Source organism: Gymnogyps californianus, chromosome Z (genome assembly GCF_018139145.2).
Source record: "Gymnogyps californianus isolate 813 chromosome Z, ASM1813914v2, whole genome shotgun sequence".
NCBI classification, from domain to species: domain Eukaryota; kingdom Metazoa; phylum Chordata; class Aves; order Accipitriformes; family Cathartidae; genus Gymnogyps; species Gymnogyps californianus.
In genome coordinates this window covers 51,938,486-51,956,384 of record NC_059500.1, presented here as the reverse complement: position 1 = coordinate 51,956,384, position 17,899 = coordinate 51,938,486, and the positions used below count along the sequence as shown (strand labels likewise).

The 17,899-nt window shown below is 37.8% G+C and overlaps 1 pseudogene; it reads left to right on the top strand.

The window, feature by feature from the left end:
• Positions 1–5,293: 5,293 nt before the first annotated feature.
• On the top strand, positions 5,294–9,905 carry LOC127027759 (E3 ubiquitin-protein ligase Topors-like; annotated as a pseudogene).
• The last annotated feature ends 7,994 nt before the right edge of the window (positions 9,906–17,899 follow it).

Here is a 17,899-nt window from a genome sequence, read left to right as displayed (position 1 = left end):
AGGAAAGAGTCAAATGCAGAGGCAGCCTGAAAATTAGGGTTTCTACCCACTGAAATAAGCAGTAGGCTAGGGAATCACAATCACTCCACCTTTCTTCTTTGAGCATATAGAATTTGTTTTTAAAATGTTTTTATTTGTTGCATTCTGTGCAAAATGGAGCAGTTTGTGTAGGGAAGGCTGAGCACAACCTCAGTCCACAGCCGTCAACATCTTTTACTTTTCGCCTCCTACTGAAAACAAACCAGATGTACTTTTGAGTTCCATCAGAAGAAATAGAGAATTGGGACAGGTTTATCATATCATGAGTGAATATTCTCTACCTAGCTGTAGCTGCAGTAGGAGGGAGGTGTGATTGTCATTGCTATGTGTTGGTATAAAGGAATGACCCTAAGTAAGAGAAAGGTCTCAGGAATTTTTGGAAGAGAGCTCAGAGCAAAGAACTGAAGAAGTTACTTGTCTACATCAGTTGGAAAGATATTGAAATACTGGAGAAAATCTGGTGTAAAAAATACATTTGTCCTTATCATTACTTATAGTCCAGCTACAGATAGTTTCTCAGTGTGGTGTTTGTGAATTTCACTGCTCAGCTCTCCACATAAATGTATGGGGGACCTAAAGCAAGCATTCAGAGATTCAAGAGTTGGATTTCAGCATTCAAGATTCAAATTCAATCACTGAAAACTGGTACAACACAGGCATATTAAAGACCACATGGTAAAAGACTGAGGTAGTCCCCAGTCCGTGCTGGGACCCACCATCCAAACTATATGTGATTCAAGGCTTTTAACTGAGATTAACTCCTGTCTGTCACTCAACAATGAATGCCCTCTAACAACTGGGTCATATTGTGTGCACTCCCGAAGCAGATTTTCCACTTCAGTTTCATCTGGAATGTATCCAGTTTGCAGACCCAGGACACAAAGTGAACTAAAGCCTGGTCAGTGGAGAGAGTCAGAAGATCCACTTCAAAAGCCTGGTGCAAACTATAATGCTAATGCTAACCCTGTGTTTGTAAAATGTTATTGTAACCCAGTTTACTTGTCAGTCTTAAAGTAAACAAAGCCAACTTTACATTTGCAGACAATGCAAATAAAAATGAAAGACAAATGGATGACATATTCATTTCAAGGTTTCGTTGCTTGGACCGCTCTGGAAATAATACTTCTAGAATGCTGCTGTTTCTCAAACGCTCAGTTGTATACACTCTAAAAACATCTGCAGATAAAACAAGCCATAAAAGTAATTGTGAGTTATTTATGATGTCAACAGATGACATGATGTAGCAAATGCTTATGATACAGCAAAACCCCAACAACAGATGGATTTTTAGAGATACCCACATGAATTTTGTAGCAAGACAAGGAAAGAATAGGTGTGATTTTTCTTAAAACCAAAATCTCTTAAAAGAAGCATGACTATCTATATTCAAATCTCTTCTTAGTTTTAATCAGCTACATATCAATATGTTTCTCCAGTTTGGATGATTCATTTCCCTTTTTTACTTTTTACCTCTAGATAAAGGAATTATGGGATACTAATGACAGAAACTATGTAAACATGCAGATATACAGATAGACATTTCTTGGAGCAGTTTGAGATATACATAACTTCTGACTTTATCCATTTATCTGGCCAGGTCTACCTTGAATCTTCATAATCAGTATGTAATAAAATCACAAAATCTTTACTTGTTGTACAGCACCAACCACTATTGCTGAATTAAAATCTCTCTAGCAAGGAATTAAATGTTCTGTTGTTTTTTTTTTCCTTTTCAGACCAAGAAACAGACAAAATTGTATGTAATACAGAAAAATACATATCAGAAGAAGTCTTTCCTGTATTCCTGTGTGATACAAGTACTCTTGCATACAAAATTTATTTCGTAATATGTTCCATAAGGTTGAAATCTTCTTTCTTTTTACTAATCAGTTCACCTTTCAACAAGCTTTGTTAGATCACTGAATCATGACGAATGATTCTTTACATATTAGGATACTCAGTTCACACTGATGAACGAACAAATTAAAATGTAATAAGAAATGATGACACTGAGAATATTAGGGACAGTCCTTTTGATGTGGGGAAAGAATTCATAATTAGACCAAGATTTGCCCTTTAATTAAAACATTATCACACTGATAATACTGAATGAAATGCAGTTTTGAGGAATTTAGTGAAATAACGTTAAAACGACAAGAAGCTATCACATATTTTCTGTCCTGAAGCAGCCATATTTCATTACACAGTACTGAAGGTTAGAAAGCAATCAAGTGTGTTTTGTCATCCTCGTCTCAGGCTAAGGTAATTATTAGTCTGAGAGTTTCTCTCCCTCTCTCCCCCACCCCATCTTATTTTTTTAACTGTGCTTACCCAAGAGGAAAATGAACCACAGTACTTATCAGCACAATGCATACATCAATGATACTGAAGGCAGCTGGCCATGGCTGGAGCCATAGGTTAGCTGCAAATCCATTAGTGATTAAAAAAAACAAAAATAAAAAAAAAAAAATCTGTGAATCTAGGCTATAGCGGAGTGATAAGTGTAGAAAAGTCACAAAACATGACAATGTAATTTGCATTAATATTGGATCAGAAAGGCTCTTAAAAGGCCAAGTAACAGAGGTGAAAAGTTATCCATAAGGGGACAGAAAAAAAACTTGCTCAAATAATAATAATGTCAAAAATGCTTCAGTCATGTAGTTATTTGCACTTGGTCTGAAAAAAATATTCATTTTAGCAAAAAGCACTTTTTTTACACAAAAGCATGGTAACTACCAGAAGATTACAAAAAGAATAAAATAACTAAAAAGCCTTTAAGATCCTAAGTGGGACAATGACCTTAGACTAAAGAGACACTAACATTTCAGATTAAAAATTGAAGTTTAAAAATTTAAAATAATTTGTACTGTATTTTTGGTTTTGTTTTAGTCTTGTTGATTCTGTTTTAAGTTCAAGTTGTGCAAATTGGGTTTTAATAGTTCTCATTTTAATTTTGTATCTTCCACAGAAATCCCCATATGTTACAGGTTATTTATTTTTATCTATTTTATTTTTTGCCATCAGCTATTAATACCTTGCAACCTCTTTAAAGTTTCACGAAATTTCATGAATGGTCTATTTATACACTTACTACAAAATATTTCTTTTATATAGTACCTAAAAAAATTTTATCATAAATTTGACTAACTCCCTCTTCTGGTCAAAAGAAACTTTAAGAAGGAAGAGGCATCATTTTATATGCAGTTATACTGGAAAAAGGAAAACATTCATTTACCTCGCAATCATGCTTCCAGATGGTCTTTATATTATCCAATAATTTGATTTAAATAAATGCATGTTTGTGATCTGTATCTTTTATCAAGTCTTTGTTTTATCAGAAAAATAATCTTAAATCATTGTATCCAAGGGTAAATATGACAGCTATAACTGAGACTGACACGTTCAACATTTTATTGACTTCATTGAAGGATCAATTATAAATTCCTGCAAGATGCAAAACCTTTGTTTATATAAAAGCAACCTAGGCAAAAGCTGGATTTCACTAAATAATTTTATTTCTGTTAACTTACACATACTCACAATTTAAGCTACTCACTATGAAATACAGTCAAATAGAGCTGAATGCACAACTTTTCCTTATAAATTTCATCATTTATAAAGTACACCAAATATGTCATCTAAAATCCAGCTGTCCAAACTACCGAATGATATTTGTAAATGCTGGCTGAAAAGGTTTATAAACTAAATTAGCGAATTCACCAGTTGATATAAAAGGAAGGTACTAAATCCCTTCTTAAAAATAATTATAAAAATAGAGAAATCACAGGGTTCAGTAATAGTAACTGTTGTCTCTATCAAAGGAAAATAAAATATTTTGAGACAGAATAGAGATTTGAGAAACTCCCATGTTTCTATAGCACAGTATCATGTTCTTTTTGCCTGAAGGGATGAGAGAATTGGATTTCTGTGACTGCTTAGAAAAATAAGTGTCAGGAATATCAACAATTGGATATGACAGTGTTGCATGTGCACAATGTCAATTTGAATATTGGCTTAGTTGTTTTATGGTTCTCTTCTATGTGTGGAAATGTCTTTACCTCTCCCACACATTTCCTAATATGTATTTTAAAGTTTGTGGGTAGGTTTTGCTCTACCTTTTTTAATGAAACTTACTGCTGTTGTGTAATTGTATTTTTGGCTGGTTATAACACGTGAAAAATGCAACCCCAAAGACTGATCTTCTGCGCCAGCTTGACTTTTTGTGAGAAGACTGCTTCTCATGTGAATCTTTCCAACTCTCTGCCATTGCAGTGATCTTTGCACAGAGGGCTATTTCAGGACAGATTGCACACAGAATGGAACACACACTTTCAGATGCACTCATTGGCGAGCACAAGCCCACGACTTTTCTGTCCACTCACATGTATGCCTGTGCCTGTGTGAGCGTGTGTATGTCTCGTGTGCCTGTATGGCATGCTTTTTGCCTAGCATTCAGCATGTGGTTACAACCTGCTCCTGGGCTTGCTGCAAAAGATGGCTTAATGACTTTTGTGTAATTAACTTGGTGAGTCATTTCCACTGACTCATAATGCCTAAGCATAATCTTGACCTAAAATAACTTTAAAATAGATACATTTATGGCTAAACACATTTGACAGTCTGACTAGATACAAAGGCACTGCATACCTGAGGATGGGTGTAGGAATGACATCTGGCTGTTTCTGTTATAGTTATAAAACCATTGACTAATTTAGGGTAGTAAGCATCTCTGGAGGTCACCTAGGCCAACAATCTCTATGCGTGGTCCACCAATAGTAGCCAGCACTTTTGGCCCAGTAAAGCAGAAGCACAGGGTATATGAACAATACAGGCCCAGCAGAACTTTGAGACTGGTACTTTAGGTTAAATACTTGGTTTGGTTTTTTTCTTAAAGGATGGAACTAACTGTTCTTGTATTTTTAATATGTAAAGGTTGATCTTTTTTGGAAATGTGTCTCAGAGGATGTTAATCAGAATCTTGTTGAACCACTTCAAAACAGTCATTTAAGAATGGGGAAGACAGAGCAAGTCCTACCTGTAGTCTTCACATATGCCAGCATGATTCAAGCTCCACTTAAAACTTGCAACACTCCAGAGCCTGATTTTAATGTGAAACAGAGACCTGGAATTGCTTGAACAGTTTAAAAATTACTCATTGTATGTACAGATCAGGTAAATCACAACATGTTACGTACTGGTAGCAATTGACCCTGGAGCCAGCAGAACTCATAGCTTGCTGTAATGTCACAGGATAATGAGCTTAGTGCAGCAGCACCTCGAGCAACATCATGTGTCTGGTTCTGCCAGTGCTTCCAAAGTCACTAGATCAGACTGTTGCCCGTCCTCTGACCATAAGCCTTACTATGCCCCTCTGTTGCTTCTCTTGTTCACTTTCAATACATCTTATTCTGTGGAGATACATTCTTATTCTGTGATACTGTTCAAGCAGTATAGAAGCACCACTGAGCAGAAGCTACAGCATGCTGACTGCCAGAACAAGTGCCCAGGAGATCCACTTCATGCTAGTTTCTCATGTGCCTTATCCCCAAAGAACTTTACAGAGTCTGCAGCAAGGGAACAGCTGCTGAACCTTGAGAGAGAAAAAGAAGACAGTGGAGAAACAGCATCAGTAGGAAAAGAGGAATGTAGAACTGAAAAGCAAAAAAGAGGTCCTTTAGAAGTCAGAAAGAACAAACACCAGTGTCAAGGCTGGGCTTCTAAGGGTGGAAAGAATGTCAGTGTTTTGGGGGGCAGGAGGTGTCAGTTGCTATATTTCTGGCATGTCTGCATTTGCAAGGGAACAGCTGTTTCAGGACTTCCGTGAATACATGATCCTACAGACTCCTACGTTCTCCTGAAAGAGGTGGTGCTGCAAATGAAGACCTCCACTTAAAAATCAAGGAGAAAAGACAGTTCCACTCTTGTTAGTGAAGGCAGATGAGATTACTTCATTGGGAAGAGCAGGTTTTCTAGAAACGTGGTTCCTAAGCCTGGATATTTTTCAGCGTCCTTCCTTTCTGTGTTGGGATGAAATTTACTCATGACACCTACACTTCTCAAGTCTTCTGCAGAGAAACCAAGCAAAGTAGTTAGTGTTGTGTTGTCTCTTTTTTTAATATTCTTTCAGTGCTGGCTAATGTTGGCTTTTTTAACTTTAAAGGCGATGGTTATGGGTTTCTTTGTCTAGACTTTAACATTTTTTTTTTCTCTGGAACACTAATGATCTTTCTGTCGATTACTTTTGTGGAACATGACTTCAGCAGCTAAGGAGTTTGCAGTGGGTAGCAACATTTTACCCTAAGCTAGCACAAGTAAGTTGCACCAGATGCCAACAGATACAAGGAGGGCCTCCCAGGGGGGCCACAAAGATGATCAGGGGGCTGGAGCACCTCCCCTGTGAAGACAGGCTGAAAGAGTTGAGGTTGAAGAGAAGGCTCTGGGGAGACCTTATAGCAGCCTTCCAGTACTTAAAGGCGGCCTAAAGGAAAGTTGGGGAGGGACTCTTTATCAGGGGTTATAGTGACAGGATGAGGGGTAACTGTTTTAAACTGAAAGAGGGTAGATTTAGATTAGATATGAGGAAGAAATTCTTTATTGTGAGGGTGGTGAGACACTGGAAGAGGTTGCCCAGAGAAGCTGTGAATGCCCCATCTCTGGAAGTGTTGAAGGCCAGGCAGGATGAGGCTTTGAGCAACCTGATCTAGTGGAAGGTATCCCTGCCCATGGCAGGGGGGTTAGAACTAGATGATCTTTAAGGTCCCTTCCAACCCAAACCATTCTATGATTCTATGATTCTATGATTCTATGACTTGTAATTTAACCCCAGCTGGCAACTGAGCACCACACAGCTGCTTGCTTACTTTCCCCAGTGGGATGGGGGAGACAATTGGAAGGGTAAAAGTGAGAGAACTCGTGGGTTGAGATAAAGACAGTTTAATAGATAAAGCAAAAGCTGCACGTGCAAGCAAAGCAAAATAAGGAATTCATTCACTACTTCCCATCAGCAGACAAGTGTTTAGCCATCTCTAGTAAAGCAGGGCTCCATCACGTGCAACAGTTACTTGGGAAGACAAACACCATCACTCCGAACGTCCCCTCCCTTCCTCCTTCATTCCCCAGCTTTGTATGCTGAGCATGACATCATATGGTATGGGATATCCCTTTGGTCAGTTGGGGTCAGCTGTCCCAGCTGTGTCCCCTCCCAGCTTCTTCTGCACCCCCAGCCTACTCACTGGTGGGGTGGTGTGAGATGCAAAAAAAGGCCTCGACTCTGTGTAAGCAGTGCTCAGCAATAACTAAAACATCCCTGTATTATCGACACTGTTTTCAGCACAAATCCAAAACATAGCGTCATACAAGCTACTATGAAGAAACTTAACTCTATCCCAGCCAAAACCAGTACATCTGGTGACTCTAAATAAGCATCTCCTGATACTAAAGCCCCATCTGCTTGGACAGATTTGACAATGTTGGCTATCTAGATCACTGCTTCTACAGGTTCTTTTTCTGGTTTGTCCAGGAGCGGTCAAAAACCAAAGCAGAATGCCTGCTCTGCAAGCAGTCTTCCTATTCTATTTTCCACAGAATTCATGATGAAGGTGGCTTTAAGGAGTATATACTCAGACCTTCAAAAAAAGACCTTCATTTTTTGAAGCCATTTTTTGAAGCCAAAAAAATCTCCTGATGGCTGGAGATTTCCTTACCATAACACGCTAACATGGGAACACCATACTTCAGCTGAATTCGTCAGTCTTGCCCTATCTCCTTTTAACTTAGAAGCATATGATCAGCATGCTAAATATGACTCTCCTGCTCCATTATATGATGAAGAGAGCTGTTCAGACTCATCAGTTGTTACAGTATCTCTGTATGAGGCAGATTCTCAGGAACTAGGTCACAGTTCATCTGTGACTGATATTGATCAATCCCCCTTGGGTGATGAAACTCCAGGAATATCATTGTCCATTTCAGGAGAGAGAGGTTCATGCAATGATAAGTTCTCCTCTAGAGGTTTCAGAAAGTTCTGGTGAGGACTTTGCTGTGAAGAGAACTGAACAGTAAACTCAGTTACAGGCTAATGCTGACTCAAATGACCGTGACTGTTTTTTGGACAATTGTGTTATTGTTGGGTATGTTAAGCCATTAGCTGAGAGGATGCCAGAGCCAGTTGAGCTGTCTTTGGACACTGATGAGTCAGTCAGGGAAGATAAAAGGGAAGACGTGAATAAACAGCAGCCAACTCAATTTCACAGTTGTAGTGACATGAACCAAGCAGAAGTTCTTTGCCATACTCCATGTATTCAGAGAATGTAGGTAGGTGTAAAAGCTGCTCATCTCCTGCAGTCAAGAAGAAAGATGATAAGAACAAATGCAAAGTAAAAGATCTGTCTCCACAGGACTTGATCTGGAGCCCCTCTTCAGGAAAGGACACAATGTGCTCTCCTTGTAATCACAGATTGTGCAGAAAAGGGAAGTCCACAAGTCCACAATCCAATTCACAGCACAGTCAAGGCAGTCATGGCCGTAGGACTAGGAAGGAGCATCGTGGCAAAGGTCAATTAAAAAGAGAAGATCAAGAAACTGAGATAGTAGGATACCCAGAAGCAAAAGAAACAAGAGGATGTTGAGAACTCATGACACCAGCACCTCTCAAGAAAGCCAGAGAGGCTCTTTAAGTCATGAAAGCATTACACCCAGAGAAATTAGTAGATCATGAGCACATAGCAAAGGCCCTGGCAAAAGAAGATCAAGAAGCATAGAAAGTCATCATTACTATATGAGAGACAATTGCCAAAGTAGATACCAGGAGGGTTCTGCTTTTTATAGTCAAAACATGGCTGAAGAAGTCTATGAATCCTCATGCAGGAGGAGGACTCAGTCTAATGCTCGCTATTCAAGGCAAGCTACTAGTCCAGAATACAGTATAGTCTTTTACTGAAATTATAGGTCTGCAGAGCTGGAAGGGACTCTGTGAGAGACACTACTGTTATTATGAAAGCTGCAGGTCAAGGAGTCAATCAAGCAATAGGTCAAGGACATCCTCTGGAAGTACTGATGGAATTAAAAGTGAAAAGCCAGTTGGAAAAAGGAAGTACAAAACTCACCGCTTGGACAATGCAGTCAAGGACAGCACGATACTAGAGAAAAGAAATGACCACAAGAAAACATTATGAAAATTCAGTGACTGCTACAAAACTCAAGATAGCTTTTCAGACAATCAAGCAAGTAGCAAGACAAAGTGTAAGAAAATGAAAAAAAGAGATTAGGCGTCCAAGTGTAAAGACAGTCTATGATGGAAAAATGATACAATGAGGCATCGTAAAAAGAAAAAGGCAAAACATAAGAATAAACACTAGAAAGCTCATACAAGTAACTCAGCACATTCTTTTCCAGTTGTGATTACAATTGATAGTGATAGTGACAAGGAGCTAGAAAGTATTGAATTTGACAGCAACATTACTTGGACAGGCACAACTCAGATAAATGAGAAGGAAAATGAGTCTCCATCTTCTTTTCTGGGAATAACAGAATGTGAAGATATTTAGAGAGTCAGCAAAGAAACTGGAGTAGCCGCCAAAAATTATAGTTTTACTACCACAAGAAGGGTCTTAGACGGCAACATCAGAAATGCTGAAGTTGAGCTTTGAGAAACAGCAACTGATCAGAGTCTTGTAATGGATACCAGTACTGACACTCCTCACACAGAAACTGTAACTAGCCATGTTCAAGGCACACAAGCAGCATCTGCCAGTCAACTGTCTTCTTCCAGGACTTCCTTTCTAGAGCATCCAGAGGAATCACCATTGATACTAAGACTGCCAAAGAGATTTGTCAACAGATCCTATTGGTTTGATTCCCCAGGGGAAAAAAAAAAAAGAAAAAGAAAGAAAGAAAAAAAAAGTAGTGTGTTTTACACTGAACAATTCTTAAAAATGAAGAAGATAGAGTATTGCTAGGACATAACTTCTAAAGTTTCTCAGAAGAGGGTTTGAAAGTTGTCATTTCACAAAGCAATCCTATATTCTCATAGTTTATAAAATATATCCACATTGTGTTTTAAAGAAATCCCAAACAAACAAAACCACAGAAATGGGTCACTTGCTTTCTTTGAGACATGATTTTCTTCTCCCTTCACTTGTACTTGGGACAACCTTACTCAGAGAGCCAAAATTGACTCTTCTCCTCCCTAAATGTACAGAACAGGGTGGGCTGTAGAACTGACCCTCATTCTTGAGCCTGCTTGCAGCTACACAAGTGTGATCCCTGGCAGCACTTCCCTTTGGTTTACCTGGGGACAGATTTGAATGTTAATTTGTTGTTGGTTTTAATAGGGTACTCACTAGGGCAATGATTTGGAGCTCTCATCGCACTAGCATATTTTGCATCCCATTACTATTCAGAGTGAGAGCACAGACACCTGAGCACAAGGAGGAGGGATCACACACACTCAAGGTCCGCAGGGGAGAGGAGCGCAAACAGGGAAGAGCAGACTGGCCATCTTCCTGCAGTTGTCACCCAGGGGGATAACTAGCCTGACACAAAACACTTTCACTTTAGTTTGTCTAAGAGTTTTACTTCTGATTGAATCAGAGGAGTAAAATTTGCAGAATGCAGAATAAAATGCTTAAGACACCCACACTCACACACACTTGGATACAAACACACTTACAACCAGCCTGGTGTGCCAATTCCCAGCTGACCAGGACAGAGGCCCTGGAGGGTTATTACAATTACAAATTTAATCCGTCGGACCAGGAGGCACTTCCCAGTTCCTGAATCTAGGGGCACATCTTGCTTGCTGAATACCGTGAAGGGCCACAAATACTTGTTTCCTCTCTCCTCCCATTGCCCTGTTTCCTTTCACTGGAGAGACGCAGACATGCAAAAAGGGAGCATGCAATATATACCAACAGGTCCTGCAGTGTTAACAACGGTGTAGGCACTTGTCCTCCAGAGAAATTGTTTTTTTCTTAATGTAATGGGGATGAGGTTGGCAAATATTAATAAATGACTGCATATTTTGGAAAATCCAGTATGTGGACTAAACAGATTCATAGACAATTGCACAGCTGTCTCTGAACGTTTAAAGGAATGTCTCTGAGAGATAAAAACATGCAGACAAATGTTGTAGAGAGTTAATTCCAGGAACTCCACATGTAGCTTATAGATTACAAAACTGCTGATCTTTGGGTTTTGTTTCCGAGATCATTTCAATTGGGATAGTAACAGACTTGATTTCCACTAACTTAAGTCCAAATTTTTGTGTATTTGTCTGTTTTCAGATAAGATTCTGTTGTTTTCTTTTGGAGGATGTGTTCAGCTTTTACTCCAGATGGATGTTGAATGCTGAAAATATCTAAATAGCATTTGAACATCTACACACGTGAGCATAGTTCTTGGTCATCAGTGTTTGGGAGCTGAGCTTTAAAATTCACTGGCTTCAATAATAGATGCTAGCTCCTCTCTTTGTATACTGAAATTGTGGTCTAAAAAATGATTCCTGTAAGCAAGACCCCTTTGCTTCCCTCCTGGGGTGATCATGGATTCCCAGGGCAATAGATGATCATACACTTAAGAATTCAGAGAGCTAAATAAGGCATTTCATTTAATCTTGATCCCATGAAGAAGAGATCTTTCTCCAGAGTCTGAACAAGGGATTTTTTTTCACTAACCTTCTCTCAACGTTGAAAAACAATGGTATTACAAATGTACAAACCTGAGCAGAGCTAGGAGAGTGTTTATTACTGTACTACCTATTGGAATTGTAGTGCAGTGGAAACAGGAAATAAGAAGAAATACTTTTTTTTTAAATACTATTCTTCCAAAAGACTGTGTACTTCTTGGTATCTAGTTGCTATTAGAGAAGCCCTATCATGTCAGACGAAAAAGGCATCTAGTGAAATACTCTGATTTCAACAGTGGGCAACAGCAGAGACAAAGGTTAGAATAGAAAAGCTAAGCATGGAGTATCTCCCCAGTATACCTTCTTAGCTTCCAGTCTGCAATATTTAAATATGTGTCAAGCTTCTATATGCAGTAGTGCAATACAGGTGACAGGAGATGTCCCATACATGCATAAATATTTTAGTGTTCTTTCTGAAGTTGCATTGTAGTACACTAAAAGTTAATAAATTCTACTGTAAGTACTTGGTATTCCCTTCTATTATTCTTGGATTGCAGAAATATATATAAAAAATAATATAAAATACAACTTTGAGTTTTATGTCAAGTGTGAGCTCACAGCCAAATGTGTAAACTGTTCAAATTAGAAATATGGACTGACCTTTGAATTAAAACATTTATGATTATCGTTTCATTGTTAAACCAGAAAATATTTTCACCATCCAATTATCTGTCCACCAAGCTGTTGAAGAGGTTGTTTTTCTTTCTGTTTACAAAAAAGTACAAAATAGCCAGGCTTGTTTACCTATCTGTTTGCATATTAATAATAGTTTTCATTCCAACAGAGAGTTTGAAAAATTGGCATGCTGAAAGAAAAACTAACATTAGACAGAAGCATAGACAAATGTAGAGATTGTATGCAATCAATGAGTTTAGTGTTAAAGAACATAGCTTAGTTTACCCTAGAGAACCAAAAATAAATTCACCGTTGGTTCTTGGCTCACGCTCCTTCTAGGAGCAGAACATGGAGATTACTTATAATTCATAACATGACAATCCACAACTTCAATAAATGGCAATTATTTCTAACTTACTGAAGGTTTCCTGTATTTGATACTCACAGTTTTGCCATGTTAGCAGTTTATTAAATAATTGTTCTAACACTAGGCCCTGAAAGAAACAATTAGTTTGTGGTGTAAAGGTTCTACGAAAAACAACCATTGGTTTTTCCTTCCTCCCTGCTTGCCCTGACTCCCTCCCCCCAGTAAGTCAGTGATGGATTTAGGAATTAGCGAGCAGCCAAAAGGTATTTTCCATTAAACTACAAGTATTTCTAACAAATCACATTTTGACACTATTTTTTTTCCCACTATTTTTTTTCCCACTGTCCCCTTTTTAAAATATTGTGAAAGATATCCATACTGCAAAATGAGTTTAATACATCCAATCCAAAAGGTTCAGAAATGCATTTTGGAGTACATTGATATTACAATACCAAGACTGCCACAAGAACAAAGAGTTTTGTTTTGTGATATTTCTGTTCTCATTGTCCTGAGATTGTCATGAAGATGGATTCTATACAGTTTCCCGCTTTATTTTTGCAGCCTTTGTTATGAATATGGTCTGATTTTGTGCCAACCTTTGTCACTAGAATAAGAATCAGAATACATTATGAAAACTAAAATGTACTAAGCATTAAAATTCTGTGATAGCTCATTCTTGTGACAAAGAGATCACTGGGAAAGAATGGCACAAAATTAATCAATTATAGTGACAGTGTCACGATTGTAATAAGAATAGAAAGTGGCACTACCTTTTGTGCATTTACATAACTGAGGAATGGTTTAAAATTAACTCATTCATACCTGGACATTCACCTCTTTTCCTGGAAAATCAAAACTGTTTTACTTTGACTAATGACCATAGATAGTGAATATATTCTGATATTAAAAAATTTACAAATTCTGCTTATTTTTGAGTCATTCTCCAACATTTTCATAATCTCTTTCTAATATATATATTTTCTTTTTGTCTCCCAGAAAGAGAAAAGTCTCACCATCAGCTCCAAGTACACAGCTATACACTCTGGAAATACAGTGAGAAGGAAGGCAAAAATGCTTTGGAAATTAAAAAAAGAGAAGGAAAGCCCCTGAAATGCTCCTCTTCAGATTCTTTTATCTTATGCTTATTCTTTTTTCACATTCTTTTATCTCTTGCTCATTCTGATTAAAAAGAACACATCAAAAAGCAATTATTTTCAGGAATATCAGAAAAACACAAATATAATGGTATTTAGAAAACTCCTCTGTCCAGTTGTTGGCTCTTCTTTTCCTGATTATGAGGTAGAATTATCAAACTCCAGGAAAAGCCCAGGCGTATAGATCAAGGGCTGAGGTCTCACAGCAGATTAACTTGGTTAGACACCCCATGTAGGCAGATTTTTATTGATGGAAAACAACTATAGCACCCTTCACAAGTCAATGGGAGCTCTAGAAAGCCTGCTTCGTCTGGGAGACAGTGAAGGGCAGCACCTGGAGTGGTCCCTGCTCTGACTGGCTCCTGGCACAGCCAAGGCAACTCAGACCATGGCAGATTTAAAAAAAAATTCTGAGAAACACACAAACCCACTCAACAATGGGTGGAAGCAACCTCCAGTTAAGAATAAGCTATTGTATATGTAAACTGAAAGACTGTTGGTGTGGAGGTTTGAAGTTTGGGCAGGGGTTTTTTTGGTACTTTTCTCAATATCTTGCATTTAGCACTTGCCAAAGACAAAATACACAAGATGGACCAGCTGATTTGATTCAGGTCAGCATGCTTTTGACATCATTGTAAGCGCTATCTTTACTCCAATACATACTCATTTACACATGATTTTGGACTACTGATTAAAATGATAACACTGTTCTTCTTGGCCCTGCCTACATGTTTATAAAAATCAAAGAAAATAAAATGTTCCTTGGTTCCAGTGATCCTGCTGCTTCATTAGATTTGTGACTATGCAACTGGAAAATGATACAGAGCTTTGCTTGTTAGCTGGGTATCTAACAAAAAAAATAATAGAGTTCTGGAGATTTCTCTCCTACTGTTTGAATTCTTTCCATCATAGTACAGTTTCATAGAGCTGAAGGTGTGATCTGATATGAAACTAACCCTCTTTATGGATAAATGTGGTTGTCAGGTTGTTGCAGTGGTCCATTTTCTCTTCATCTAAGTTGTCTTACAGTGAGCAAATTATACAAAGTAAGGTTTCTAATATAATAAAACATTCTTAACCATTAGGAAATAGATTCCTTTCCTCCTTCCAGCCAAAGTTCACTGCAGATATACAGAAGTGAAGACACAATATTGCTCACAAAAATGTTGGATCTCAAGGAAACGGGCATAAGATTATGTTTGGGTCAATTTTTTTAATAGTTTTGAATTAAGATATAAGAAGGAAAAAGGGTTTATCCCTAAAATTATTTTTTACTGCTGATAATCTTCCCTTTGCTATGTGATTTATTAAAAATGCACTAAAAATGAAATTAGAGTTTACACAGTTACCATATAATCATCGAAACTAATCTGAGTTTTACTTATTTTAACTTAAGTATTTTTGCCACACAATTCTCCTGTTAGTACTGTTGCTAAATCTATTTTTAATAAATATCCTAGTAACAGTGGTTAAAAAATACTTTTTCTATCAGTGAAAGAGTGGAACGAAACACAAAATGGATCAGGCAAGAATAACCTTCCTCATTTTGGATGCTGAAAATGTTTTGAATTATATCCAGCCAAATTGGTAGAATAGGAGAAAAATTTTGTATTTCAAATTACAAATGGAAGTCAACGCCATATATTATTTTTTTCTTCTTTTAACATGTTTGATTGTTTTGTTTAGGAAGTAGGAGCGGGAACTTGTTAAAACTTATGCTAAATAAGTTGATGGTTCTTAGACTATATTATTAAAAACCAATTTCAGAGAGTAAGAGAAATTCTTTGTAATGTAAAATACAAGTAATCATTTAAAGGAATAAACATAGAGTATTTCTAAATAATAAATCTATAATTGTGGCAGATCTTGATTTTTTTCCAAATTCATCAATTTATTTTATATGCTTTTGTACCTTCTTGGTGGTTTGGTAAGATATGATTTGATTCCTACATCTTTATTTTCTCCTATATCTTAGGAGGGAAAATGAAGAAGTTGCAGAAAATGACCTTGTCCTTGACAACAAAAGACTAATGAGAGATGGTGGATGATCAATGCATTCATCCCAGTAAGAGACTCTCTTAGTAATTCATGGCATTAGGAATCAGTCTTGGAAGAACTTCTTTCTTGTTTTGGTGAGTGAACTTAAATACAAAAGTCACTTACCCACTAAGAGGTAAAAATTACACTGGCTGAATTATTTTATTGGGTTTTTTTAAATCTTTCAGAAGATTTTCATGTCTTCATATGCACATCTCATAGCTAACGGCTTCAGGAGGCAATTCCCTTCCTTTGACAAATAAAGTTTCCACAAAATCACAAAAGTATATCTTCCATAAACTTGCCTGAAATAGATAATTTTTGCTGAAGCAGATAAAGATAACATTTTAATTTTTTAAAATATAGTATCAGCTGATACCCCAAATTACATTGAATTGTCCCTGACAATTGGGTTTAACCCCAGCCAGCAACTAAGCACCACGCAGCCACTTCCCCCTCCCCCCTCCCAGTGGGGTGTGGAGGAGGAAAGAAAAAAAAGTAAAACTCGTGGGTTGAAGTAAGAACAGTTTAAGAACTAAAGTAAAAATAAAATACACTACTAACAAGAAATAAGAATAATTGCAATGAAAAGGAATATAACAAAAAAAAAAAGAAATAAAACCCAATAAAAGACCAGTGATGCACAATGCAATTGCTCACCACCCACTGACCGATGCCCAAGCAGTGATCCACCCCTCCCAGCCAACTCCCCCCTGTTTATATACTGGGCATGACGTTCCATGGTATGGAATATCCCTTTGGCTAGTTTGGGTCAGCTGTCCTGGCTATGCTCCCTCCCAGCTTCTTGCACACCTGCTTGCTGGCAGAGCATGGGAGACTGAAAAGTCCTTGGCTTAAGATAAGCGCTACTTAGCAACAACTAAAACATCAGTGTGTTATCAACATCATTCTCCCACTAAATCCAAAACACAGCACTGTACCAGCTACTAAGAAGAGAGTTAACTCTGTCCCAGCCGAAACCAGGACACAGAGGAATAGAACTAAAGGCTGCACAAATACCATTGTTGTATTTCAAAAGGAGATAGAATGATATATTCATTTGCTTTCTAATTCAACTTAATGTAATGCTAAGCCCTGTATAAGTGTACTTGCATAAACACTTAACTGGTTCATTGTCAAATTTAAAATAGAAAGCAAATGTAATAATTTTTCCCTAAAATATTAGAACTTATTTATTTGTTTGAAGAAATTAAAATGTGATTTGTTGTATATCACTGTGTATGCACTGTTGCCTTGTGTGTGATCCCAGGGTAGTTCATTAGATTCTCAAGGATCCACAGAGCTAAACACTTGAGCTTAATTTGCCCATGGGAAATAATATGCTAAATAATAGTATCATCCAATTAAGTCTTCTCAGGCAACACATGTGCTTGGTGGCCACAACATTCCAGATTAACATCTCACAACAAAATTAAAATTCAGTGTGATTACCTCAGATGATGGTAACATGGGCATTTTGTCCACTCAAGCATAACATGGTGTGCTGGTTTTGGCTGGGATAGAGTTAAGTTTCTTTGTAGTAGCTAGTATGGGGCTACGTTTTGGATTTCTGCTGAAAACAGTGTCGATAATACAGGGATGTTTTAGTTATTGCTAAGCACTGCTTACACAGAGTCGAGGCTTTTTTTTGCTTCTCAAACCACCCCATCAGTGAGTAGGCTGGGGGTGCACAAGAGGTTGGGAGGGGACACAGCTGGGACAGCTGACCCCAACTGACCAAAGGGATATCCCATAACATATGACGTCATGCTCAGCCTATAAAGCTGGGGGAAGAAGAATGAAGGGGGGGAAGTTTGGAGTAATGGCGTTTGTCTTCCCAAGTAACCATTATGCGTGATGGAGCCTTGCTTTCCTAGAGATGGCTGAACACTCGTCTGCTGACAGGAAGGGGTGAATGAATTCCTTATTTTGCTTTGCTTGCACGAACAGCTTTTGCTTTATCTATTAAACTGTCTTTATCTCAACCAATGAGTTTTCTCACTC